Source organism: Protopterus annectens, chromosome 5.part0, assembly GCF_019279795.1.
Source record: "Protopterus annectens isolate FY-2018-M chromosome 5.part0, PAN1.0, whole genome shotgun sequence".
NCBI classification, from domain to species: domain Eukaryota; kingdom Metazoa; phylum Chordata; order Ceratodontiformes; family Protopteridae; genus Protopterus; species Protopterus annectens.
Window position 1 is genome coordinate 657,665,322 of NC_056735.1, and position 27,769 is coordinate 657,693,090.

The 27,769-nt window shown below is 39.6% G+C and overlaps 1 protein-coding gene across 2 annotated transcripts in view; it reads left to right on the plus strand.

Moving 5' to 3' along the window:
• Positions 1 to 27,769, plus strand: part of TRAPPC10 (trafficking protein particle complex subunit 10) — a 2,525,275-nt gene that overhangs the window by 2,100,518 nt on the left and 396,988 nt on the right. The gene's annotated exons all lie outside the window — the stretch shown is intronic.

Sequence of the window (27,769 nt, forward strand, 5' to 3'; positions counted from 1 at the left end):
CTTTACCATTATGCCATCCTCCCACCCATTGATCATGATAATGGCATATATATGTAAGGATGTATTTATTTATATTTTATTGACCTGCCATCAGGATCATGCTATGCTGTATTGATGCATTGTTGCTTTAAAAAGTACTTTATCTTTGGATGCAATTAAGTTTAATTCATTTATATAACCACTGAAAGGTGTCCCAATCTAAGCGGAGCCTACTGCAAGTACAACGAAGGTTCAGCTCACCAAAGTTCAGCTCACAAAAATGTCCATTGGTTAACAGGCCCAATTAGTTCCTTGGGTATTTATATTTAAATGTTCAGAATGTACTGAGATGTGTTCTGATGAAGTTCGTTTTATGAACGAAACCTAGGTCGACGTTTATTTTATTCCGTGTTATTTGTTCAATAAAGTCTTTTGGAACGTTTATGGGCCTGGACATTTTTGTGAGCTGAACTTTGGTGAGCTGAACCTTCGTTGTACTTGCAGTAGGCTCCGCTTAGATTGGGACACCTTTCAGTGGTTATATACTTGGTATATTTGATTCCTGGTTTAAGTTTAATTCATTGTTACACCAACACTATTAATCTTTTTGAATTTCAAACAATATTTATGTGTGGATGTGGTTTGTAGAAAATGTCTGAAGCAGTGGTTGTCACTGTGAAAGCACTCACTTTTATCTTTGTACGATAAATAAGAAGATTTGTTTTATCTGGTCTGCTGTGTTGCTGATTCATCCGGCTACCGTCCATTAAGGGCAAGTTTGTTTGGCGTTTGGAATTTGCTGCATCTGTTTTTGGGGACTGCTTTGAACTGCTTGTGTCGTTTTTATCATTTTCTTCAATATTTGTTTAATGTGCTCCCTTGCATAACTCTCCACAAGTCAACCCCTTTTTCCCCATTTATTTAAAACTTCTAGGAAATACCATTTTTGATCTCTCCATACCTTATCTTTCTTTAATTCTCAATTATCTTCATCTGTAACCTTTTTAACTTGCCATATTATGTCTTCATTTACTTTATTTTCCCTACACAATTTTGCAAGAAAATCTTCTGCTAATTTCATTATGCAATCCTGCCTTTTAAATTTAATTCTGCCCTCCCCTTTAATCACATCCATGAACATCTCTTTCTTCTTAACTATGTTCTTATTTTCAAATATTCCTGCTCTTAAAAAAAAGTTTTTATACCTGTGCTTAAAAACCCACCAATGGATGATCAATAAGTGGTCTTCTATAAAAAAGCATAGTTTCATGTCCTCCCCATAGAGCTTCTACCTCTTCTTTAAATTAATTCTTATTCACATTTTTTTGCATTGTTTGTTAATCATTTTTCCCCATCTGTATGCAAAGTTATTAAGAATGTAGGCCCATACTGCATAATCAGAAAAATCAGCAGATGTAACACCTCTTTCAATATCTTTAAAGAATTCAAAAAACAAATCGCAATCAGTTTCAGTCCTCAAATTTGCTCTGGTGTAAGTTAAATCAAGCTTTCTGCCTACGTCCAACTGCCCAGTTAATGTTGTTGTTTGTCTTTCGGCTTTTTCCCGGTAAGGGGTCGCCACAGCAGAACTCTGGTCCGCTAATGATTGGCAGTAGATTTTTATGCAATGCCGAGGTGCCAGCTCGACGCCCAACCTTCAACGAAGGCACACCCATTTACGCATGCATGTCTTTCAAAATCTACCCAACCATGGGGAGGACATGCAGACTCCACACAGAAGGCACTCCCAAGCCAAGCCGAGAATCGAACGGGAGAACCTCTTGCTGTGAGGTAACAATGCTACCACTGTACCACCACAGAATTAACTGCCCAGTTAATAATGGTTCTTTAAATTTAGTAGCATTTTTGTAATCTTCCCTTTTTAGAGATAATATCACAGTTCAGGTTTTCCACTAGAACTAAATCCATATATACAATAACATGAGGTTTTATTTGTTCAGAAAAAGTTTTCTCTCTTCTCAGCAACAGTGTAAGCATGTATGACAATTAATCTGACAGGGTTAATATTATTCCTTATTTCTGTCACAAAAACTCAACCTGTTTACAGGGTAATACAATCTGAAAGTGCAATATCCAAGATTAGAAAAAAAAAAAACAGCAAGTCCGATGCACCTTTCTGCTCCTGGATTTCATGTAATGATCCTTTTCCAATTTAGTGTAAACTGCTCACTTTTAAATTCTGGTAAAAATCTGATATCTAACAAGGTTCATAGGTGATCACTAAGCTATCGGCTCTAGTGAGCCTTCCATGCTTTTCCATATGTAATTGACAAGTAATTGACAAGTTGTTACCCATAGGTATTTGTAAGGGCATGTGGTTGGTCTTGGGTGGTGAGGCATTTACAAGTTACCTTTGCCCATTCGGGACATAGGTGCCATTCTTTGGATATATTTTTTATTTCTCATCACCACTGATCTAGGTTGTTTGAATAAGGTGAAGGGGGAAGACTATTTTATATGGCTGGGAAGTTTGTTCCAGAGAAGATGTAATCTCTGAGACATACCTGGTCCTCCAACATGTTCTCTTAATTCTGCAGAGGAGGTTTGGGTCCTTTTAATGGGATATTTTTGATGCTGTTTGACTTGTGGATGTGCAGCAAGTCCATGAGGAAGACATCCTAGGATACCTTGTAAGCCAGGCATAGATCACTTCGCACTTTGGGAGACAGAGTACAAGTACAGGGCGTTGAGGCGGTTCGCATAATTCATGTGATGTATGCCCTGTATCCTTTTTGTGAGGAATCTTTATGGGCATTCCATTTGTTGCATAAGCCTGTTACGTAATTAATTTAGTGTTGTACTCAATGACTGGAGTAATGAGGACCAAGTAGATTGGGACAGTGGTCTTCTTGGACCTGGATGTCATAACCTTGCTTATAAATTGTGAAATACAGAATGATTTCCTCACAACAGTAGACGCATGTTAGGGTAAAACTAGTTAAATAAATAGTCTCTTGGCAGTTTAAAGTACAGACTCTTTTATTAAAATAGAAAAACAAATGTGTGCCAGAAACAGTACTCAGAAAGTCATGTCTCCCCGAACAAAGGATTTTACACAGGTTATATTTAAAATTTTATTATGATAATAAATTTTATCTATGAAACTATTGCTAACATCCAATAGAAGTATAGCAAACAAGTATATTTTATACATCAGACCACTACTCTATATGCAGTAGAAAATTGCCAAGCTGGAAGAAATTATGCTTCATACTTGTTATCTATATTTTAACATAATAAAGAATACTTTTCTGTTCTACTACATGCCTGCAAGGAAAAGCAGGGCCTCAGGCTAAGGTACTAGAAACTACGAGAAGCTTCTTATGCAGTCGTTTTTCATGACTTCAGAATATTTTTACAGTCAAGTGCACTATGCTGCAAACATACACAGCCACTTCATTTCATTATATTTTTTTATCCTCTACAATCCCCTCTTTGATGCTGAGAAAGTATCACTCAAAGTCTGCATTTTAGAGACCAAAAACATTTTCATCCATTTTGCCAAAACTTTTAAAAACTGTTGTTTTGTTATTTTCCATAACACTTTTACCCGTGCATTTTGAAAAAGGCACTTTTCCAACTCTGTTAACATATACATTTTGTAACACTACTGAAGATCGAGATGCAGTCAATTTAGATGTCAGTCTTATATAAAAATAAAAGTAAAAATACAGCCATAATGATTATTGCAATTAACATTATAAATTTTAAAATACCACCACCTCATCCAGAGAACAAATTAGTGAGCCATGCCCACTATGAGCTGTTGGCCTCTTTAGTATCTGACAGCTCAGCCAGTTTTTGGATAATTTTCAAATGACTACGCATGGTGTGCTCGTTGTCGGGAATAAGTGTACAGCATTCATCATGCTCGAGTGTGCACATACCCTTTTTAGACGTTCGCACGAAGTCAAGCACCTTTTTTTTTTTTTCTTTGATGCACTGCTGCCCTCATGGCAGTTAATTCTTCGGTGATCAAGTTCACTGAAGAAAAGGTTTAGTTAAAACTTTCAATAATTTAGATAACTTTTGCAGCTCCCATATAGCTTTGGGTGCACCATAGACTGGAAGAATTCCTGCTCCGGTAATTACTTCATCTCCCAAATCCATATGGGCCAATCCCTTGAGGGCTGTCTGCCCTAAGTCATGGTGAGTATCCATAACACATCTACTTCACCCACAGGATTTTTTTACTAGCTTGACATTTCGAGCATTACAAATATTTCCCTTGGGCAAAGTATTCATATGCCAGATGGCAGGAGCTAAATATTTAAAAAAAACAACTTTTACTCGAATTTGTGGGTAACCATTTTTATGCTTTTCTACCACAGATAAAATACAGTCCATTTTTTATGAGTATTTTAGAAACATTCACAGAAGCATTGTTATTTAAAACTATCTGGAGAAACACATTTTCTAACTCCAATTTTGTTTGAGAAGAGTTATACACATTAGTAATATTTTCAAAGACCCACATATTTTTTGGGCCTTTTACGTCTCCAATCTCATTGCAGTTGTGCCAGTTTGAATAATTACGAAATGGTCTGGAAGTGGCTTTCCACCACTTCGAATAAGGGACAGATTTGTCACATGTAATATTTACAGTGTATAGGCCCAGATAATTTGTAGTAAAACAAACTCTTCGAATTGTAACATTACATCTACTTTGACCTACTTTTTTAGTTTCAGTTTGCTTCAAGCACAATATTCCTGTCTGATGAAAGGCTAAAGACAGTGATAGTTTTATTTGACCCTGTTGATTTACACAATCCCCCCATAGTATTGTATAAAATGTCTGTATAATAAGAGGGGGATAATGGTACCGCAGTAAACAAGAGTCCATCATTTGACGTTGGGATAGCAGTACAGACCCAACAGTTGGATATGTTAAAAGAGATTGCATAAGTTAGTTGTAATGTTTGGTAGGTATTAAAAGTAGGGTGCCAGCTTGCCGCTGTTCGTTTAGGTGTAGGTATCATGATCTGTGCATCCTCTTGTCGCAGAGCTGAACAGTACTTACGATTTCTGCAGGAATCAAGAAGTGTAGCAGTAAGACAATAATAATTAATCATCAAGGCAACAAGCGCACAAGAAAAGTGAGTTGGGCAGGGCCGAAGTGGATTTTCACAAATATCCAGACACGGATGAGACATCGCTTGTTGTGCTTGCTGCTGCTGAATGCCAATTAAATGCAGTAACAGTTGAAATGGTAATTGTGTCCCGTGAGCGGTGCTTGGTTGCCTGACTTAAGGGAAATATCCTTATCCGTCATCATTATTTTCCACTTCCCTGTTTTTTATGTTTTTTCTTCTGGTGCGGGAGACTGATTTGTCGTCATCAGCAGAAGAGGTGAAAGGGATAGGTTGTTGTCCTTTGGAACTGCTTTGCGGATGTGAGAAACATGAACCCAGGTAGGAGACCCTTCCAAGCAAACAAATGTGGCTGTGGTGAGAAGGACAAGAAAAGGTCCCTTCCAGTGGGGTTGGAGCAATGTCTTTTTGGAAAAGGATTGAATGTAGACCCAGTCAGCTGGTGTCATGTCATGAAAAGCGTCCTGATCAGGGTGAAGTTGTACTGGTGTGACCTGTGAATGATAGTGCTGCAAAAGAAAAGCAAAATTTTTGCAGTAGGTGAGTAACACATCATCAGCTAATTGCAATTTTATGTTAGCTGGAAGGGGTGTGGCTGGCATTTTCATAGGCTTTCCGTTAAAATTTTATGGGGGGAGTATTTTTTAGGTGCACTAACTGGACTTTGCAAAGTAAACAATACCAAAGGCATAGCCTCTGGCCACTTTATTTTTATTTCAGCAGTAAGCTTAGCCAACTTAGTTTTTAGTGTCTGGTTGACTCGCTCATTCATACTTAAAGCCTGAGGTCTGTGTGGGCAATGAAAACTTAATTTGACATTTAATATTTTACAAAGATCATGAATTACCTGTGCAGTGAAATGAATATCTCTATTAGACTGTATATCACAAGGAGCTCCAAACCTAAGGATTAATTTATACATCAACATTTTTGCTGCCATAGTAGTATCATTTTTTTACAGGAGGGTATGCTTCTACCCAGCCTGAAAAAACATGTACTACTGTCAGAACATACTTAAATTTTAACACTGTGGGAGTTTAATAAAGTCCCACTGAATACTACAAAATGGTCCCCATGTTTTTTTAATATGCTGGGTGTGGACGGCTACAGATTTAGATATATTAAAAGCTAAACACATATTAGATGTATGTACATAATGCTGAATGACTTTTGAAGCATAAGGGGCATACCAGTCAGGCAAAAGTTGCTTTAATAATGCATTTTTTTCCAAGGTGGGTTGGCAAATAAGCCCGTACCAATTGAGGTAAAAACTGTCGTGGGGCTCCTAACCTTTCATCTGGATGGCGCCAAAGTGAGTCCGGGAAACAACAGCAGCCGTCACAAATCCACCTTACTCTTTGAGTCTTTAGCACAGTTTTGAAAATGTAACACATTATCTAATGATACAGATACAATTTTAGTTTGAAAAGGCTGCAAAACCAGGTCTCTATTATATAATCGTATGCGAACAATGTCGAACGCGCTAATGAGCGAAAATACAGAATATTCCAACTCCAAGATCGCACTACAGTGCGGAAAGGGCAAGTATCCCCACTCTTCACTGTACTGCAATCTCAATAACGGAACTTCGAGTTCCGGCATTTTTGCTCATTAGAACGTTCGACATTGGTGGCATACGGTTATCTAATATAGACCTTGCAAAAACAAAGCCTGAACAGGTGGTGACAAAGCAGCCTGTCTTGCTGCCCTATGTATTAAATTGTTACCTCTAGATTCAAAAGAAGAATCAGATTTATGGGCAGTGCATTTAACTACTGCCACATTTCTTGGTAGCAGTATAGCATCTAACAGTTTATGTACAAAACAGCATTTTTTATAAGAGTCCCAGCAGAAGTTAAATATCCACGCTCTTTTCACAAAGTACCAAAGTCATGGACAACACCATGACAATATCTTGAGTCCATGTATAGGTTCATAGGTTCATACTAGGCTATCTGCCCTGAGGCAATTATAAGCCTAGCCTGATTCTGTATGGCTTACGCCACCCCTTGATTTGAGTATACTGTGCCCTTTTTAAAGTTTAGTTTACTGTGCCTCTGTCTAATAGTGACACGGGAGTAATCCCTGGGACAAACCTACGATCCCCCATCCACCTATCGAGATTCTTCTTGAATAGATTCATGAGGTGCTCTGCCTCACATGAACTGGAATTCTATTCCAGAGAGAAGGGAGCCTCTGGGTTATGAACCTGTCCCTCCAGCAAGTTCTATTTATTTCTGTGCTGAGGTTCAAGTCCCTCGAGCGTGTGGCTCTTAAGGGATTTAGATTTACTGAGGTGAAGCATGCCCATTAATTCTGGATTTGACATAGCTTTGTATGTCAGGCATAGATCACCTCGAAGTAGACGGTATGCAACTGAGTAGAGCTGGAGTTTTTTTAACCGAGCAGCATATGGCATCTGTTTGAGACCCTTGATCCTCTTGGTGAGATACTTTTGGGGTCTTTCTAATTGCTGCAGGTGTCGGGTAAGGTACATCCCAAAAGGGGCATTGTATTCTATGATGGGCCTGATGAGGGATGAATAAAGGGGCACGATTACCTCTCTTGATCTAGATGTGAAACCCTTCGTGATGAGGTGGGCTATGTAGAAGGTCTTTCTAACCACTTTGGCAATGTGGTTTTCAAAGGAGAGATTGCTATCAACTTGGGTCCCCAGGTCCCTAATAACTTTCTCTGTACTTAATGGGTTTCCGCCTGTGTGGTAATTTGTGGGCACATTGTTTTTGCCAAAGGGTATGACTATACATTTTTTGGCATTTAGCTTTAAACCATGGCGCTGGCACCAGTTATCTGTCTCTGTGAGACCTTTTTGAAGGATGTTTGTGTCAGCTGGAGAGTTGATTATGGCACCCAGTTTGCAGTCGTCTGCGAACTTGGTGAGCCATAGGCCTCCCACGTTTGCCTGTACCTCGGAAAAGTATATACCGAACAAGAGTGGTCCCAGGACAGAACCCTGTGGGATGCCACTTGTGACCGGTTTCGAGTTGGACATGGCTCCAGCAACTCTCACTCTGTGGGTTCTGTCTTTGAGCCAGTTTGCGACCCATCTTGTGACATAGGGGTTTATATTTAAGCTGGATAGCTTATCTATTATGCCTGAGTGGGGTATTGTGTCAAATGCCTTTGCAAGGTCCAGATAGGCTGTGTGGACTACCTTCCCTTCATCTATGGCTTTGGTGACTGTTTCAAAGAAGTCAACCAGGTTCAAAAGGCAGGATCTGCCCTTGACAAAGCCGAACTGGGTAGGATCTAGTGTCTGTAGGTCCCCAATGTCTTTGTTTATGAGCTCCATGATGATCCTCTACATAGCCTTGCAGACTAAGCTAGTCAGGCTTATGGGGCGATAGTTTCCAGGGTCCGTAGAGGCTCCACCTTTGTGGAGTGGGACCACTGTTGCTGTACGCCATTCTGTGGGCACATATCCTGTAGTGAGGCTGAGATTGTATAGCTGTTTTATTTGAGGGATTAGTTCCTCTTGGAGTTCATGTAGGACGCAACCTGGGACGCCATCTGGTCCCATGGAAGCAGTGTTTTTTGCTTTGGAGAGAGCAGCCTTCACCTGAGCATCAGAGATGTTTGGGAGGCAGCCCTCTGCCGGGATAGATACTTGCTCTTTTGGGGGGGGGGGGGTTTGCACTGAACCTGTCTGCCAGGATATTGGCGATGTCTGTGGGTTCAGTGTATTTTTTGTCATTTAGAATCAACTCTGCAGTTTGGGCCGTAGTTTCCACTGGCCCTGAGGCCTTGAAGGATTCCACTTCAGTTTTGAGAAGTGAGAAGTTCGCTTTTGAGAAGTTTTTCACTGTAGTTTTCTGGGCTGGGGGTGGGGTCGGGATGTGGACATCCAGTGAAATTAATTTATGGTCTGATCTTACCAATGAGGGATATACTTCTGATGTGGAGCATAGAGTCCCCATGTTGGTAATGATCAGGTCTAGTATGCTGTCCCCTCTTGTGGGAGTGGTGACTAGTTGTTCCATAGCATTTGAGTTTATAATTTCCAGGAACCTTTGGGCTAAGGTGTTGGGGCTAGAGTAGTGCTCCCAGTCAATGTTTGGGTAGGTGAAGTCGCCCAATATAATGATGGTTATAAGCCGTATATAGTAACACATTTGTCTTTAGCTAATTTACAAGCTTTTGTGAGCAGTTAACTCTGCTACTTGGGCTGAGACATTACCTTCTGATTGTCCAGTTATTAAAACTGTATTTTCGGTGCACACAGAGAAAGCTGCCATTAGACGTCCACCTTCCCGCCCGTATACAGGATCCATCGACAAAAAGAATAGGGTCAGGATTTTGAAGCAGAGTGTTTTGCAAATTTGGTCTAGGGGGAAGCACATAGTTAACAGAAATACAATTATGTGGTTTATTCTCATTAGTTATTGGAATAAATGAGGCAGGATTTAGTGGTGGGCATCTGACAGTCTGCAAGGATGGGTTATTAAGCAGTGCCAATTTATATTTAGAGAGTTTAGTTGCAGACAAATATTGAGCCGTAGTTTTTAATAGTAAAGCTGTGGAACTGCTACAAACGTATTATGTCCTAGAGTAAGGGAGGCTGCCATGTCTACCAGGTGAGTCGCTGCTGCTACCACTTAGGCATGGACGGAGGGCAGCTGCTATGGGATCGAGATTTGTACTGTTATAGGCAACTGGCTTATAACCATCATTTCTTCTTTGTGCCAATAATCCCAAAGCTACCTGATTTAGTTAACAGCAGAAAAGATGAAACTCTTTAGAATAATCTGGTAATTCTAAAGCAGGTGGATTTGAGAGAAAAGATTTTAAATAAATAAAGGCTTGTTCGTGGTTTTGCTGCCATGGAAGCAGCTCAGGGGTATCTTTTTTGAGCAATTTTAACAAAGGTTTTGTTACCTCAGCATAAATTGTTATCCATTGCCAACAGTATCCTGCTAACCCAAGAAATCCTCTGAGTTGTTTTAAGGTGGTTGACCTCAGGGCACATTGAATGGCCGTTATTCAAGTGGGCAAAATGTGCCATGCATTTTTAGAAATTAAATGTCCTAAGTACTGAACCTGAGATTGCCATAGTTGAAATTTAGATTTGTTAACTTTAAACCCTAACTCAGCTAGCTTGATAAGTAAGAAAACCATGTCAGTCTGGCAAGCAGACAGGGAGGGTGAAACTATGAGAAGATCATCTACATACTACACTAGTGTAGACTTACAAGGTAACTGTACCCTAGAAAACAGAGTAGGTGATTTTAACATAATCTTCAGGCAAGCGTGTCCAAGTATACTGCTGCCCTCTATAGCTAAGTGCAAATATATACTGACTATCTCAATGAATCAGAATAGAAAAGAAGGCAGAGGAAGTATCAGTAACAGAGAAAGTGTTAGCTGCAGGAGGAATAGAACTAAGGATGGTTGTGGGATTTGGGAAAAGCTGGTGGTATGACCGCTCTCAGGTCTTGTACAAATTTGTAAGTATCTGTGCCTGGTTTCTTTACCGGCAGGATAGGTGTGTTACATGGGCTTGTGGTGGGTACAATAATACCTTGCTGTAGTAATGTGGAAATAACAGGCTCATTTCCAGCCTCTGCCTCCACAGAGAGTGGATATTGTGCTACTATGGGTAATGGTTCATTAGGTTTTAAAGTTATCTGAATAGGGGTAACATCTTTAATGAGGCCAACTTCATTTTTATGTACAGTGCATAACTGCTTAGGAATGGAATGTAACAATGCTACATCTAGTGTTTTGACAAGTTCCGGTTCAGCAAGAAAAGAAAAAACATCTTTATCCAGCTGCTGTGGGGTAAGACACATGTGCATAGCCAAGGAATTATCGGGTACATTTAAATAAACTCCATCGGGTGTGCAAAATATTGTGCACTGAAGTTTACACAGGAGATCTCTACCTAATAAGTTACGGGGTGTGGATGTTTCCACAAGAAAGGCACCTGAATTGGGACCCGTGCTGTCTCGGGATAGTTTAAAGGGATTTTTGATACTCCCACCCCCACATACAAGAGTAGTAGACAAAGGGAGGTTTTGGGCAGCTGATGCATTTAACATAGATTTAGTGGGTCCAGTATCTATTAGAAAAGGGAAGTCAAATATTTTGTACTTTAATATTGACAAAAGGACCTTCTTGCTTTACTGGTACCAATGAAAGTAGCTGAGATTACTGTTCAGGGCTGTCCTGGGGAGTTTGTTTCCAGGCTGGTGGCTGCCACGGGGTAGTCCAAGCAGGAGGTTGTTGCTGTGGTCTAGTATTTTGTGGAGCTGGGGTGGAAACTTGGAAAGGGTTAGTAGTTTGAGGATGGTGCTACCTGTTGCAGGAAAGGACAATTGTCTCTCCAATGCCCACTTTGTCCACAGTTGAAACAAAGATTGAAATTAGGACCCTGTGGGGTCTGGCCTCAGTAATAATGAGGCTGTGCTTGTGAAAAGGATTGTTGTGGTGAAAATGTGTCTTGTGTTTGTGGAAACCTAGGTCTGTTACGTCCTCCCCTTTTTCCTCTTGGTCGAGGAAAGGCACTTAGCATTTGCAGTTGAGCATTGACTAATTGCTCTTGTCATTTTTATTTTTCCTGAGTGAGAATATCTGCTAACTATTGTACTTGAGTCACTAGCTCATGGAGCCTCAGGCTTGGCCAATTTAAACAGACTTTCTTTAATTGATCACAAATGGGGGGAAGCAATTTGTCTACAAAAGCAGCTAAGAGATCACCCACTGCTAGCTCTTCTGTGGGCTCAGGGTAGACCAAATAAGCTTTGAATGCTTCAGTCATACGCTGTAGGTATGCATCTACTGGTTCATCTTCCCGCTGTACAACTGCCTTTATGTGGGACCAGTTAGGGACTGGGGGCCATACAACTATTATAGCTTGAAGCAGTCTTTCTCTGGCTTTTTTAAAAGCTTGCTCTTCAGTGTGCTGAGGAATAGGATTTGGTACATTTGCCTGATCTCAAATATGTTTTGGTAAATCTGGTGGAAAGGCATATTTTAGCACAGCTCTGATTTCCTCTAATGTGGGGTATTACAAACTGACATGTCCAGCCAGGACCTTTGCAAACTTAGACGGATTAGCACGTATGGGTGGCAAAGATTTTGCTATAGTTTGAAAATCCACTGCAGACCAAGCACATACATGTGTGGTGGAGGGGGCATTATTGTTTCTGCCATTCGCAGGATTAGGTACCTGGTGCAGGGGATGCAATTGAGCAGCTTGGGGCTTTACTTCTGTACCCTTATCCTCCTCTGAAGAGGAACTGTCCTTGTCATTTTCATCTGGGTTAAACGTAGGACCAAAATAACCATTCCTGTCAGCAATTATAGGAAATTGAGTAACTTAATGATGTGAGCGCAGCTTAGTACGTCTAGAAAAGGGAAGTAGAATCTTTTGTTTAGGCAGCTTAGGAAGTCCTAAGTACATTTGAGAGGAGTCTGTGTCTCCTGCTTGCTGATTATTAGATTTGCCTGCAGACGTTTTGATTGTTGATGTTGCATGTGTTTATACATGGGAGAGTCACTGGATATGTCTGGAGGAAGAAAATAGTGAGCTGTTTGATAGCAGGAGAAAGAGTAGGTGTTTGAATAGAGGAAGAAGCACTTGCGGAGGAACTTGCACTCTGAAAGGGTGGTGAGGATGGTGGGGAGTGTGCAGGCTGTAATGGAGGTGAGCTAGAAGAGTCTGGCTGTTGGTATGGGGAGGAGGAGCAGTAGATACTACTAAGCTAAATACATAGTCGTCTTCTGATGACTCATCCTGAGTAAGTTGCATTTCTTTGAAGCTCTCTAAGAGGATAAAGTGCAGAATCCTCCTGAGGTTTGCTAGTAGCATGCTGGAGATGGCCAAATGTCCTATTTGCAGCCTTCATCTGAGATTTTAATTTTGCAGTATTATATTTTAAACTACGAACAATAGACTGTTTTTCTCAATCTTTGGACTTCACCTGCCAGGTGTTAAAGGCTGACCAGCAGCCTGCAGGGATTTTATTACCTTTTTCTTTTAAGTGTTTTTGTAAATTTAGCAAAATATCCCTATCAAAAGTCCCTGCTAGAGGGAGAGCTAATTTTCCATCATTTTTTGTCAAAGTAATCCATAAATCTAAGTACAAACAAGTATATCTGGAACATTTAGAATACATGTAACCTGCAGGCATGCCCTTTTCAGGTTCTTTAAAGGTCCCACTTTCATACCTATTGTAAAAAAGAAATTTACAATGCTTAGACAAATTCTAGTAATATCTCACACTCATACATAACCCACAATAATACTGAAAAAACAAACTTACCTTTTGATTGTCTGCAAGTCTGCCAGGAGAGAAAGCAAAGAAAAGGGTACGGTTGTGATCTATCTCTTCAGAAAAGTGCACTTGACAGAAATCTGTCAGATGGCCCCATGAAAGTGCCTTTTCTACAGAAACAGCTCTCAAAGTCTGGAAAAATCTGAGTCATGGAACCAGCTGTTAGGGTAAAACTTGTTAAATAAACACTTAGTCTCCTGACAATTTAAAATACAAACTCCTTTATTAAAATAGAAGAACACACGAGTTGGAGACAGTACTCAGAAAGTCATGTCTCCCCGAACAAAGGCTTTCACACAGGTTATATAGAAAATGTTGTCATGATAATAAATATTATCTGTGAAGCTATTGCTAATACCCAATAGAAATATAACAAACAGGTGTATTTCATACATCAGACCACTACTCTATATCCAATATAAAATTGCCAAGCTGGAAGAAATTATGTTTCATTCTTATCTATATTTTAACCTAATAAGGAATACGGTTCCATTCTATTATGTGCCTGCAAGGAAAAGCAGGGCCACAGGCAGAAGTTTCTTAAGCAGTACTTTTTCATGACTTCAGAAAATTTTTACAATCACATGCACTATCCTGTTAACATACACAGACATTCCATTTCATTATATATTTTTAACCTCTACACACAGCATGGTGAAATGCCAGGTTACTGTCTACTTGTGTTCCCAGATCTATTACCAACAGGTCTGCTCTTAGGGGTGCATTGTCTGTGTGGCCATTTATATAGGTGGCTATCTTTCCAAAGTTTGCCGTTGTACATTTTTTACCATTAAGTTTCAGACTGTGGTTCTAGCATCATATGATTGACCAATTTTGCAGGCAATTGCAAACTAGGAGCAGTCATAAAATCCTATAATGATTTTTATATCATTGGGGGATTCTGTGTCTGATCCTGGTTTGTAGTTGTCCACAAACTTTGTCAACCATATGCTCTTCATGTTTGATTTGACATCTGAGAAGTAAATACCAAAAAGGGGTGGCCCCATCACCAAACCCAGAGGGACTTCACTAGTGGCCACCCTTTTTGTGGATGTAAAGTCTCCTATCCTGAATTCCTGCATCCTGTCAGTGAAACATGGTTATCCAGTGGCTAACTTAACGATTCACACCAAGTTTAGTGAGCTTGTGGGGTATTTGGGCAGATGTTTTGGCCATGGTGAGATAGTACCATTTTGCCCTTGTCCATTGCTTTGGTGACTTTCTCAAAGAAGTCCACCAGGTTTAGTAGTCATGACCTGTCCTTGATGAAAACAAATTGTGTAGGATCTAATGTCTGCCGATTTCCTGTGTCATTATTATACCTGTGATGATTATTTCCATGATTTTACATATGAGGCTAGGCAGACTTGTGGGTCTGTTTGGGACCATGGATGGTCTACCCTTGTACAGAACGAATAACAATAACAGCCCTTCAAGTGATTGGTATCAGTATTGCTTGTAGGCTAAGTACGAACAGTGTTTCTAGTAGGGTGACTAGGTCATGTTTCATGCTATGTAGGAAGCATCCTAGGATATGATCAGGGCCTGTGGATGCAGTGTTCTTGACCTTGGAGAGAACATTGAGGACCTGGTCCCTGGTGATAGCTGGGAGAAATTTTAGTTAAGGGTAATTTTGTAAGTATGTTTTTGGGGAGGGATGAAAGGTAAAATTGGCACTAAATTTATCAGCCAGTGGATTTGCTGTGTCCTCTGGCTCTGTGTAGGTAGCTCTGTTTGCAGTTAGTTTCATTTACAATTATTTCTGCATGCTGCTGTTTGTCTTTGAGGTTGAGGACACGGCTGAAAAAAGCATTATGGTTGTCCTTCGCTCGAGTGGCTGCTTTTACCTCAAATTAAGCTTTGGTTGCCTTAGATTCTTAAATTGTTTATTCAATTTGATGATGGGGTTCTTCGCTTGCTGGGTATCATGCTTCCTACTTTTGACCACGGTTGTCTTCCTTTTGTCATACAATCTTTTGATGCTTGGGATTCTACCGGGATGGCTTGTTTTAGAGTTTTGCCCCATGCTTTGTTATAGGTGGATACAGCTGTCTCAGTGCAGTTGTTTACATGATCATATAGGGTTTCTGTGAATAATTCTATGTAGGCAGTAGAGTTGGGAGAGCTTGAAATTTTGCCAAGGATCACTCAATACTCTGGTTCACAGGGTAGAGGGGGTCACAAGTTTTAATTTTATTTGAAGGAAAACACTTTATGATGAGAGCTGACAAATGAGGACATCACACTTAAGGTAGTGCAAATGTCCACTATATTCATGAGGGCCAGATCAAGGATGTTTGCTTCCTTAATGGGCATGTGGACTAACTGGTCTAGGGGTTTGTCTTGACAAAGTTCAAGAATCTCTGGGCCTGTGTGTTTAATGTCTTGTATGTTTCCCCAGTTTATATTGAGGTAGTTGAAGTTGCCCAGGTGTATGGTGATGGGTTCAGTGTGAAGCAACTCTAGTTCATGTAAATATGTGGTATAGTTTTCCAGGGGCATAGAGCAAGATCTGCAGCTTGTGATTTAGTAGCATTGGACTGTGCTTATGATGAACATGGGGAAGTTCTTGTCAAACAGTTTGACCAATGTTGAAGTGTGCCTGTTTCTGACGAAGATTACGACACCTTTTCCTTTTGTGTCCCTCATGTGCAGTGGATGGTCTAAATGTATGTAAGGCATTATAGCCTTGCACTACCAGGGTGCTCTCTACAGCTTTAAATCACATCTCCTTAATTGTACAGATGTTTGTGTTTATTCAGTGTGAAGAGCTTTCAGGGAGTGAATTGTCACACTCTGGACATTGAACAGTAACACTTTTAGATTACCTTGGGTATTTTTTGCTATGTAGGTAGATTTATCCAATTGGCATTGCCTAAACACTATAAATGGATAATATTTTGCCAGTATTTGGAAGCCTAGAAGGGGACAGGTGCTGACCATCCCTCACAAAGCAGTATGGTGTGTCAACCATATCCTCCCAAGCCAACAAATATAGTACTTTCTTTGTGTGACATCAAAAACTAACCTCATTGTTAAATTCAGTTATCTCCTGTTCACAATGTGGTATCATCAATAGAGAAGGTAGAATGCTGCTCAGTGCTAGGCTCATACCAGCCTGAGACACATAATCCAAGGGTTTCGTCATGTCTGTATTCATATAGTCCAAGCACGTATGTCTTGGGTCATTCACACCTACATGTACCATGACAGAGTCATAATCATACTTGAGGTTCAACAGCCTGAGTATGTGCATGATCTGGCAGATCATGGTCTCTGACAGACGACTGACCATAAGTCTTTCTTTGCTCTGCCTGTTGAATGGAGTTTCAGTGTCTCTTACAATGTAATCTCCAATGGCTAGAACATCGACCTGTGTGGAGGTTTTCCGTATGAGATTACAAGTTGAGACACTGTAGGTTATATGTGCAAACTGTGTGGAGGTCTGTCTTATGGGCATACAAGTAGAAATGCTGTGGGGTGTGTGTGCATGTTTTATGGTGAGTGCTGTATGAGTTGTGTTCTTGAGGTTGCTTATTTAGTTTACATCTCAGGGGCCTTTGTGGCCTAGGCGGATTACATTTATGAGCCTCAGCATATATTGGTCTGTGTGCCTTGTCTGTACTGTGTGTGGTGGGTGTGATTTTTTAATGTGTTACCGATTACTGATCACTAAAGTAGTATCTGTATATTAGAGCCTTGCTTCCAGTGACATTGTTTTAACTGCATCTCTCACATACTATATAAGTTTGCTTAAGTATTATAGGAGATTGTCAGTAAATATGAGACAATTGCTACATTGTCTCAGGATGCCCATTTTCCCCAAGCTTACAGCTGAGATGTTAAGAAAGTGCATATACCCATGGCTTCAGAAGCTTAATTGCTTGATCCGCAAAGGGTGAATACACTTAAGTTGAGAACTGACTTGCCTGTGTGTTGTGCTTGTAATGGGTACAATCCTAGCCTAAATTTGTGTGGTAGTACTCCAGAGCATGAGAACCAGATACGTGCTGAGCAGCTAAGTATTAAGGAAATTATAGTTCTTGGTTTTATAGGGAAATTCGAGAATCTAAATATCTGCATCTGTACAGAACACTGCTAAACTACTCTGTGTGATATTGTCTCACACAAAAGCGACAACCTTATAGCAGTTAAAGTTAAAAAAAAAAAAAAGCTAAGAGCACTAATCATAATACCCGTCCTTAACATTGCACTCCATTGAAATACATGCAGTCTCCTGACATCATTTATGATGCTATTAGCATTTATAGAAAAATATGTAAATTATCCTTTTCCTTTTTTATTTTGACAATTGAAGTTTAATCTTTTTTTCCTCTCTCTTTCTAACCTTTTCCATGTAGAAGTTTCCCTCAGATCAGTTGCCAGTTTTCTCTTTCTCTGTCTTCAGTATTGTCTGTAACCTTATCAACTTCATTTTGCAATTCTTCCTCTAAATATTTTTCTCTTCTGTGCCCCTGCCATCAGATATAAATTCTTTAATTTCATTTTGTTCAACATTATTACAATCGTAAATGAAAAAGAATATTGAATGTTATAAGGCTTTTTTCTAGCAAATAAATGTATGCTTAGTAGCAATTCTGTATTTGGTCCTCGTGTCTCCAGGAGACAATGTGATAAAGAAAAATGGCTAGGAGATGATGAATGCTTTCAGAGAACAAGTGTTTACTCTGCCAGGAGAGCTATAAAGATGAGACAAAACCAGACAGCACTTAGTTGAAGCACAGGCTGTACCATGTGTCTTAGCATGGATAACCTTTCTTTTAGGTTGTCAGTTCTGTGATTGTGGCTGTCAATTTGGAACATTTGTTTCTGTTAGGAGTGTAAAACGTCAATATTTGAAGATATACATAGTTTTGTGTGTCATTAAGTTAATAGGTTGTTTTTTTTTTTTTGAGGGCTTTCAGTAAAACAAAAAGTTTTATAAGATGTGACCTAGGCTCAAATGGATATGATAAGAAACAAATTTGCCAGACATTGTATGCATGCAATACAAAAGCTGGAACAAGACATTTAAAAAAAACTGTTATACATAAAAGGTGGTAATAGTAACGTTTTAATACACTGATACTTTCTGTAATGTCTTTAAATGTCAATGGTCTCACAAATAAAGAAAAGAAAGAATAATGAACTATGTTAAAAATTTAGAGTGCAGTTAGCTATGCGACAGTAGACACAGTTGGAAAAAAATGAACATGTGAATTTGATCACGTTTTTTCAGGATGGTTAGTCAGTGGAATATCTGTGGCAAAGGAAAAGAGGAGTACTTATATTAATTGCAAGAGCAGTTCCAATGGTAATAGAAGAAGGTAAAAAGATGATAATGGTAGATTTGTAGTACTAAGGGGCTACTGGCAAGGGAGGAAAATTACATTGGCATGTATTTATATTCCATCTAAAACTGCTGTAATGGAGCTTATGAAAATTCTGGGAGAAATAATAAGCTTTCATCAAAGAATATTACTCATAGGTAGGGACTGAAATTTGATTTGCTACAGTGAAGATGTCTCTGGGGGGCTCAGAAGGGAAAATATAACAAAGGAAGGTAGATTTTTGAAGAAATTTTAGAAAACATTTGACATGGAAGATGTGAATTTAGTGCTAGGAGTTTGGAGTGAATTTACATATTCCCCAACATACAAAAACTGTGCTAGGCTAGACAGAGTTTACATTTCACAGGAATATGTGCATTTAATTAAAGGTGTTGATAAGCTCCAAATAACTATTTTTAGATCCAGTGCCAATGTTAACTAAAATAAAAACACAGGGTAATTAAATAAAAATGAGAAACTGGTGCTTTCAGACCTATTTGCTGAAAGGAGACTTAGGGACACAGGTGGACAGTGGTCTCACCTTCGATAACCACATTGCCACAACAGGCAGGAAATCCTTCTATGTGGCACACCTCATCACTAAGGGCTTTTCATCCAGAAAAAAGGAGGTCATTGTCCCACTGTACTCATCCCTCATTAGACCCATTATAGAATACAACGCCCCGTTTGGTATGTACCTCTCAAGACATCTGCAACAACTGGGAAGGCCGCAGAAATACCTCACTAAAAGGATCACAGGCCTAAAGCAGATCCCTATGCTGACCGTCTAAAAAAAACTCCAGCTATACTCTCTCGCATATCGTCTTCTCAGAGGCGATCTCTGCTTAATATACAAGGCCATATGAAACCCAGAGCTGTTGGACATGCTACACTTAAAGAAATCCCAATCCCTCAGAGCCACACAATCCAGGGATCTAAACCTTGTGATCACAATGAACAAAACATGCTGGAGGGATAGGTTCCTGACCCAGAGACTCCCCAGATTCTGGAATAGACTTCACATACATGGCAAGCAGAGCGTCTCTTTGGCCCTCTTCAAAAGGAACTTTGATGATTGGATGGGAGATAGGAAATTCACCCCGGGGATCACGTCAGTTGCCCTGTTAGACAGGGTTCCAGGGAAGTAAATATTGTGGGAAGATATAGCCAGGGAATTGTTATGGCTGGGCTTGTATAGGGCTGATAGCCTAGTACCAACCTATGAACCTATAAAAGGGAGGAATTTAAGGAATGGGTAGTGGAAATTATTCAGGCGCTATAAGAGAAGATAGAAATTTCTTCTGAAAATGAAGCTAGGGAGTGGGTTAAAATTAAAGTGGACTCTAAAAATAGGGTGGAAATCAAACAAATGGAGATATGGCTAAGAAGTAACAATAATTATTTTGTGGGACTGACAAATATTAAAGTATTGCAAAATAGGGGAATCACACAGAATGCCAAACAGCAAATAAGGGATTACCTCCAATATATGATGAGTTTAGAAAGATTACTTTAAGTGACTGGGTTTTTCGTGATAACACTAGAACACAAACTTTTTGCACAGCGTCTTGGGCAACAGAAAGTAGAAAGAGCTGTCGCCAAGCTTGGAGAGCCTATAAGAAGAAAGATAAGAGATCCTGTAGAAGTATTAGAGATATTTTGGAAATTCTGTGAAAGTCTGTATAAAGCAGAGAAATATGGAAATCAAGAAAAGATACGAATGAAAATGTTTATGGAAGAATTAAATATGCCAAGGCTAGAGGTACAGGAGGCTCAATTACTAACAGGATAGTACGAAGGAGATGAGATAAAAATGGTGGCGTATAAACCAATCTGTAGGAAAGTCCTTATGAATAAATGGTATTCCTGTGGAAGTTTGGAAGCTAGGAGGGAAAAACTGTTAAGATCTGGAAGGTTTTAACAGTATTTTAAGAGGAGGAGAAGTTCCAACATCCTGGAAGAAAGCAGTAGTAGCTGTAATACCTAAAGAGGGTAAAGACCCATCAGATCCAGCTTCATACAGGCCCGTTTCAATATTAAATCATGATTAAGCGTTCATGTCTATAATGGCAAAAAGAATGGCAAAAGTGATGTCAGAATTGATAGCTATGGATCATTGTGGTTTTGTGGAAGGGAGGCAAACATTTGACAACATTAACACAACAGTGATGATCCAGAGGAAAGCAGAATGTAAGAAAATACCACTGTTGTTGGTAGGTCTTGATGCAAAGAAAGCATTTGACAGAGTGAACTGGGACCTTATCAGCAGAGCAATGGAAGCATTTACATTCCCTGATAAAATTATAAGGTTGATTATTAGGATATATGAGGGATAGGAGGTGAAAATTAAAGTGGGTTGGGTCCTTTCTGATAATCTCTGCTTGAGCAGAGGAACTAGGCAGGGGTGTATTTTCTCCCCTTTTTTGTTTGCATTATATTTATAAAATAAAGAAAAAAAGAAAATAAGGGACTCAGAAATTCAAGGATATAATTGGTATGGTAGTCAAGAGAAGCTGGCTCTATTTGCAGATGGCATTATTTTATACCTGACAAAACCAGAAAGGGACATTACAGTGCTGTGGAACACATTAAGACAGTTTCAAACCTTTTTGGGATACAAAATTAATGAAGCCAAAACAAAAGCAATAGCAGTAAATTATGTACTCACATACAAATTTGTTCAGCAGTATTCATACATTTGGGGACATGATACAATGAAGTATTTAGTAGTATGGATTAAAAATTATGCCAATGTGGCAGCTAAGGATATGTGGGAAGAGACCAAACAAAAGATAATACAAAAACTGAGAAAATGGAAAATCTGTTATATGGATATTGATGGTAAGATACAAGCAGTTAAAATGTGTTTAGTCCCTTTAGTCTTACATACAGGTCAGGCATATTTTTATCAACCAGAGAAGAAGTTGTGGATAGTAATTAATAAAGAGCTGAAGGATTTTATCTGGGAGGGGAAGATGGCAAGAGTCAAGTGGGATAAGCGTATTCTTCCAATAGAACAGGGCAGATAACCGATTTGAAGGGGTATTTCGGAGCAACACAGTAAAGGCTCCTATACATAGCACAAGCAGAAAACTGTAACTCAAAATGGAAAGAGATTATGATGAAACGGGAGAAATTCAAGTAACAGGGAGAGACTGGGATTTTGGACGCACACCTTTAAGGAAAGCAGCAATAATCATACAGAATATTACATTCATAAAGTAGCAGAAGGTATTCTAAGAATTAAGCCAATACAGGAATGGAGAAAGGATATTCTGCCGATAGGCGTGACTGCAATTAAGGATACAGACAATAGGCAAGAGGGGGAGGGAGTATATTGGAGAAAACTGGCAAAGGAACCAAGGTATTGGAAGCAAATAACTAGAGGGGGAAAGGTAATAGAATGGGAAGATGCCAAAAACTTATTTGGACTGCAGGTTAGAGATTGCCTTCCATATCATGAATTGATATCAGAGTACAGGCAAAGAGAAAGAAATAGGGGTCCTAAACAAAAGACCAACACTGGTAGTGTTCTTAATAGAATCTATAACAGAAGTTGCCATTAAGAAAGGAATAATTCGAAAATATAAAGTATTGCATGGTAAGTATAAGAAAAAATCAGAAGAGTTAGGAAGAATTGGGAAGAGAGACTGAATAAACAATTCACAAAAAACAGTGGGGAAGATATATGTATGTCTCCCAAATATGCAACAAAATCTAGAAGCATGAAGTGTTTACATAGATATTTTTATACCCCGAGCAGGCTCCATAGAATCTTTCCTCGGGTAGACAGCAAATGTTGGAGATGTGATGTGGAAGAAAGAGGCAACTTAGAACATATTTTTTGGGATTGTAATGAGTTGGCTGACTTTAAAAATTCCCTGCAGACTGCTCTGTTGGAGATGCTGGATGAGCAAATTGGAGTGACTAGGGAAATATTTTTTTGAGCTATGATATGGAGTTGGAATTGCCTAGACATAGTAAGGCCTTGCTAAGTCTAATTATCATGGCTGCCAAAAAATCAATAACTAGAAAATGGAAGTCAAAGTCTAAACTAACTTTACTAGAAGTAACAAAGATAGTAACGGAGATAAAAAAAAACAACTGGAACTGAGATCTTTAGAAAAGGGGAGGAGTAAATTACACAAAAAAATGGGAAATGCGAGACCACTACATGCAGAGGAGGAACAATGTTTAAAAGAAGGCAGGATCTGAATGAGCTATGTAATAATTGACTGACAGTGACTGAATATATTAAAAGTGATGTAAAATGTTTGCAGCTACAGTTGTGTTGGCACAATTTGTAAGCTATAATGTTTGCAACTGAGATTATGCTGCTATGATTTATTTTCATTTATATAAATGTAAGATCATCTGTGTCTCACATGATAATTTAATAAATATGTTTCTTGTAAAAACTAAAAATAAAAAAGTACAATACACACTTAGCTGAGAGGTACCACTGCTCAGGGCACAACACACACTTCACTGATGGCACCAGCACTCAGAGCAGATGCTCAGCAGCCAAGTACTAATAATAATGTGTAATACATACTTGACCAGTGGGGATCAATGTTAAGGTGCAATTCACACGTTGCTGATGGGAACTAGAGCTCAGACACTGTATATGTCTGGCTATGGCAATCAGTGTATGATTACAGCACAATCCAGGCTGGCAAGAACCAGTGATCAAATACAGTACATCTCTGGCTGCCAAAGAGCAGGCGTATGTATTGCACATGCTCAGTTAAAAGAGGGGAATGTTTAAGCAATAACCGACGACATGGTGTGGTATATTGAAGATTTACCCACGGTTGGCGTAGTTTAATCACGAGGGCAAAGCCCGAATGATTAAATAAAGCCAACTGTGGGTAAATTTCAGTATACCGCAACCACGGAGTCAGTTATTGCTATTATACAATGACATTATTTAAGAAAAAAAAAACATACTTTTCTGAAATAATGTCTTTGTATAAGTCGCATTACTGTTCTTCCGCCGGTGGTGGTATACCGCTTCCTTGTGTTGATGTACTGCACATGCGCATATGGGACTTGCATTCCTATGCATACCCAGTACATCAATACATGGAAACGGAAGCAATGGAGAAAAGAAAGTCTCTCTCACTCCATTTTTTTTCTTTTTTATTTATTTATTTATTTATTTATTAATTTATTAAAAAAAATGTTTTGGACACTTTATACCAACGGAAAAAAGTCTGGGCGACCGGACCTTTTTCCGTTGGTATAGTATGGGATTTACAATGGGCACACTGGCCAATAAGCATGCACATTTTGGAATATTAATGAGGGGTCATTGTATAATTAAGTGTAATTAATACCTGGATGACAGAAAGTAGAGTTATGTAAGCAAACTTACCATAACAGTAGATATTCAAATGAGCACTGCTGCAAGTAGCCCTAGCTGTATGGAATATGCTGCATAGGATATAACAGCAGGCCAGTTCCCAAAATTTAAGGGCATCTTCCACGCACCAAGACTGCCTATCAGCTGAAGTTGTGCCGACTAAAAAGACTAATTTGGGTGTTCAGAGCTGTCATGCCAAAATACACAGAGAGGCTAAACCCTGAAAGGACAGTGCTAGGAATAACAAAAAAGCCATGTCTACAACCTGGCATGAACAACACACCAAAAACAAGAGGTGTGGGGGGAGTGGTTACTACAGCATTGACTGTTTCTGCAAGTTTACAAAAACAACTGTACTATGTTCATCATATTGATCACTGCTGCAATAGCCTTAACTATATGTGTAGGTTACCCTAGCTTACTCCATTTGGGAGGTGGAAGGAGAAGAGTCCCGGAGCCTCTGGAAAATGGTCCTAGCAAAGCCTGATCTACACCTATAGAAAGAATCAAGCTTATATGTACAGAGTGCCAAGTTGCAGCTGCTAGAATACTTCTAAAATGTAGTTCTTTCCATAAAGCCATAGATGAAGCAAAGGCCCTCGTAGAGTGGGCCTTGACCTTGACTGGAATAGTTTTTTTGTGTCAAGTATAACGAAAGGCAATAGCCTTAAATAATCATTTGGAAATGGTCTCTTTTGACACATTTTCCCTTTTTATTTTCACAAGAAATGAACAATGGATCTTAAGATCTGAAAAATTTAGTTCAGTCAAGATAGTACCCAAATTGTCTGTTGTGATCCAAGGAATAGAGTATCCTTTCAACCTCATTTTTAGGTTCAGGAAAGAAAATGGGGAGATGGATATTTTGGCTTAAAGTAAACTCGGCTACCACTTTAGACATAAAAGAAGCATTAGTTCTCAAAACTGTCTCTATGGAAAATGAAAAAGGATTGACTCACCTTAAGAACTTACAACTGAGATAACATTCTTGCCCTGATCAAAGTATTCAGTAAAATTGTTTTCCATGTCAAGAACCTCAAGTCAGCCAGGTTAGCTGGTTCAAATAGAGCGATTTTTATAATCTCTATCACAAATATAAGATCACAAGGAGAGGCCACTGGTTTTCTTGGAGGCCTCCTATGCAAAACTCTTTTCAAAAACAATCTGACATGAGAATGCATTGAAAGATTAGGTTCTATAGGCAGACATGCTGAAATTGTATATAAATGAGCGATGATAGAGGAGTGAGAAAAGCCACAGGATAGTAACTCAATAAAAATATTGGAAAAAGCAAAGAACAATTTCCATGAAAGGGTGCTGATTATATTGTTAGCACCAACTAGAAAACCTTTTCCATTTACAAATACATGATTTAAAGCCCTCATGACTAGAGTAGCAGAGTGAGGACTATTTCTGAAGATGCCCAATGCTCTGCTTTCTTTGTCACTTTGCAGGGGATTTTTGGAAGTGCTAGCTTTAGCTCCCTTAAGACCCTGAGTCACCACTTCAGGGTTTGCCACAGGGTTCTGTGGGAATCCAGAACTCTAAAATTCATATGGTTTACAAGGGGCAGGGGGAAAGGCGTGCAGCTATAAGGAAGAATCTAACAAGGCATCATCCACTACCTCTAAGTCTGGAGGAATGACAAAAGATTTTTGCTTGGGGAGTTTTAGAAATACCTTGACCCTGCTCTTGGATTGTAGACGGTCCTGAGCTTCCCATTTAAAGTCTCCTCTCAGGGTATGTAGGGTCTCCCCAAACAAAATGTCCTTGGGGGGGAAACTGAGGCAAGGATCTCATCAGAATCTGAATACCCATAGAAAGCAACAGATAAACCTTCCTCAAAGCTGGATTCATTTGTTATCCTTAGGGTCAAAAGAATAAGAATACTCCTGGGGGGAGGGGGAGATATCGCTTTTCCTTTTACCAGGAGAATATTCAGGTGCAGAACCTGGAAGTGAAATATGTCTGGATCCGACTATGGTGATCAAATCCTTAGCCACCCTAACTTGGTCCGGTTGATAGGCTTGAGTTTGGGGGTGGTAGGCAGTAGGCCTTGGCAGGGGCAAGCTGGATGCAGCCTTTTGATGTGAGGCCTTACGTTTGGACCTAAAGGGGACATCCACACTAGGGCCGGGATGCTGTCGGACAACTGAGTACCAGGGATGGTGAAGCGAGGCTATCTCCTGACAGCAGACTCCAGGCACTGTTTGAAAGTTGTCATCGGAAGCCAGAAGCTGCAAAATGGCGTCAGATCCAACTGATGAGCTGAGACCATCTGCTTGTACAGAAATAGAGGGACCTGGAGGCATACCGGACTCAAACGCATGTCAATAGTAGCCTGTGCCAAAACCTCAGTTGTTGGATGGGACTGCAAAAGTGTCTCACCTTCTTTGACGATAACAAGCCTAGGTGGACTGGCAGATGGTGATTGAGCATCACCCAGTACCCTATGTTTTGGACTCTTTTCTTTCTTACACTTTGGGAGATCAACCTCACGACTGACAGACAACATCGTACGTAAAGGCTCTAGCGACATCAACCTCATGATTTTAGACTACATTGTACATGAAGGCTCTAGCGACTCACTAAAGTCCTTAGCTAAAATCTCAGCCCTACGCTGGATCATTCTACTGTTAAAGCCAGCACAGAACTGACAGGTACATCATGCTCTGTGCCTAAACAAGTTACACAAAAGGATTAAAAGTCCCATGTGGTATCTGCTTGCCACAACAAAGACTGTTATTAAATTTTTCTGACATTAGTCAAGAAATGTATGAACAGCTCTGAAACAGAGTACTTCGCTTTAAATGTCTTCTATCTCACGTGCAGACTGACACACCAACTACCACTCTGCTTTAGACTGACTCCCTTTTATACCCAGATGTCTTGACAACAGTCAGTGCACCCATCAGCTTCAGGAGGTGGAGAAAATTCTGTGGTAGTCAAGAGAGCCAAAGGCTTCCATGGCAAAAAATCCCATCAGTTATGACTGCAACAATGAAACATGAAGAACATCCATGGTTGCCTGGGCCAGAAGGGAATCATTACAGTGATCTTGGGGGATTCCTTCTAAATATTCAGAAGCACCTTTGTTATCAGTGGAAAGAGTGGAAAAACATACAGGCACATTCCTGGCCAATAAAAAGAAAAGTTATCTGTCTTACATGCCCTCTTGCATGGAGTTCTGCACAGAATTGTTACAGCTGATTGCTCAGAGTGAAGGCAAACAGGTCTTCTTGAAGAACTTCCCACAGATGGATCAAATCTTGGAAAGCCCCCCTGATCTAGTTTCCATTTTTGTCTGCCACACAGTTATTCTTTGATGGACTGTAGGATGCCTATAGAGTGAGACTGTGCTCTGAAGCTATGTCCTAGGCTAACATGGCTAGTGAAGAAGAAGCTTTTTATGAATCCACTGTACAAGTTAGCCCTGACAATAGGCAAGAATTTGTCATTCATCAAGATATTAACCACGTGTCTTCAAAGGGTTGGACGTCTAGATGAATATCCTTTATTTAAACTATAAACAAGGTTTTTTTTTGAGCATATATGCTTTAAATTAAGCAAAATGACAAAAGACATGGATGGGAATTGCAAATTTCTTGAATCTGCAAAGTTATCAGCTTTTTTCCATTAGCAAATGTTGTCAGTGATAAGTCTGCAGGTACAGGCAGTTGGCCAGAG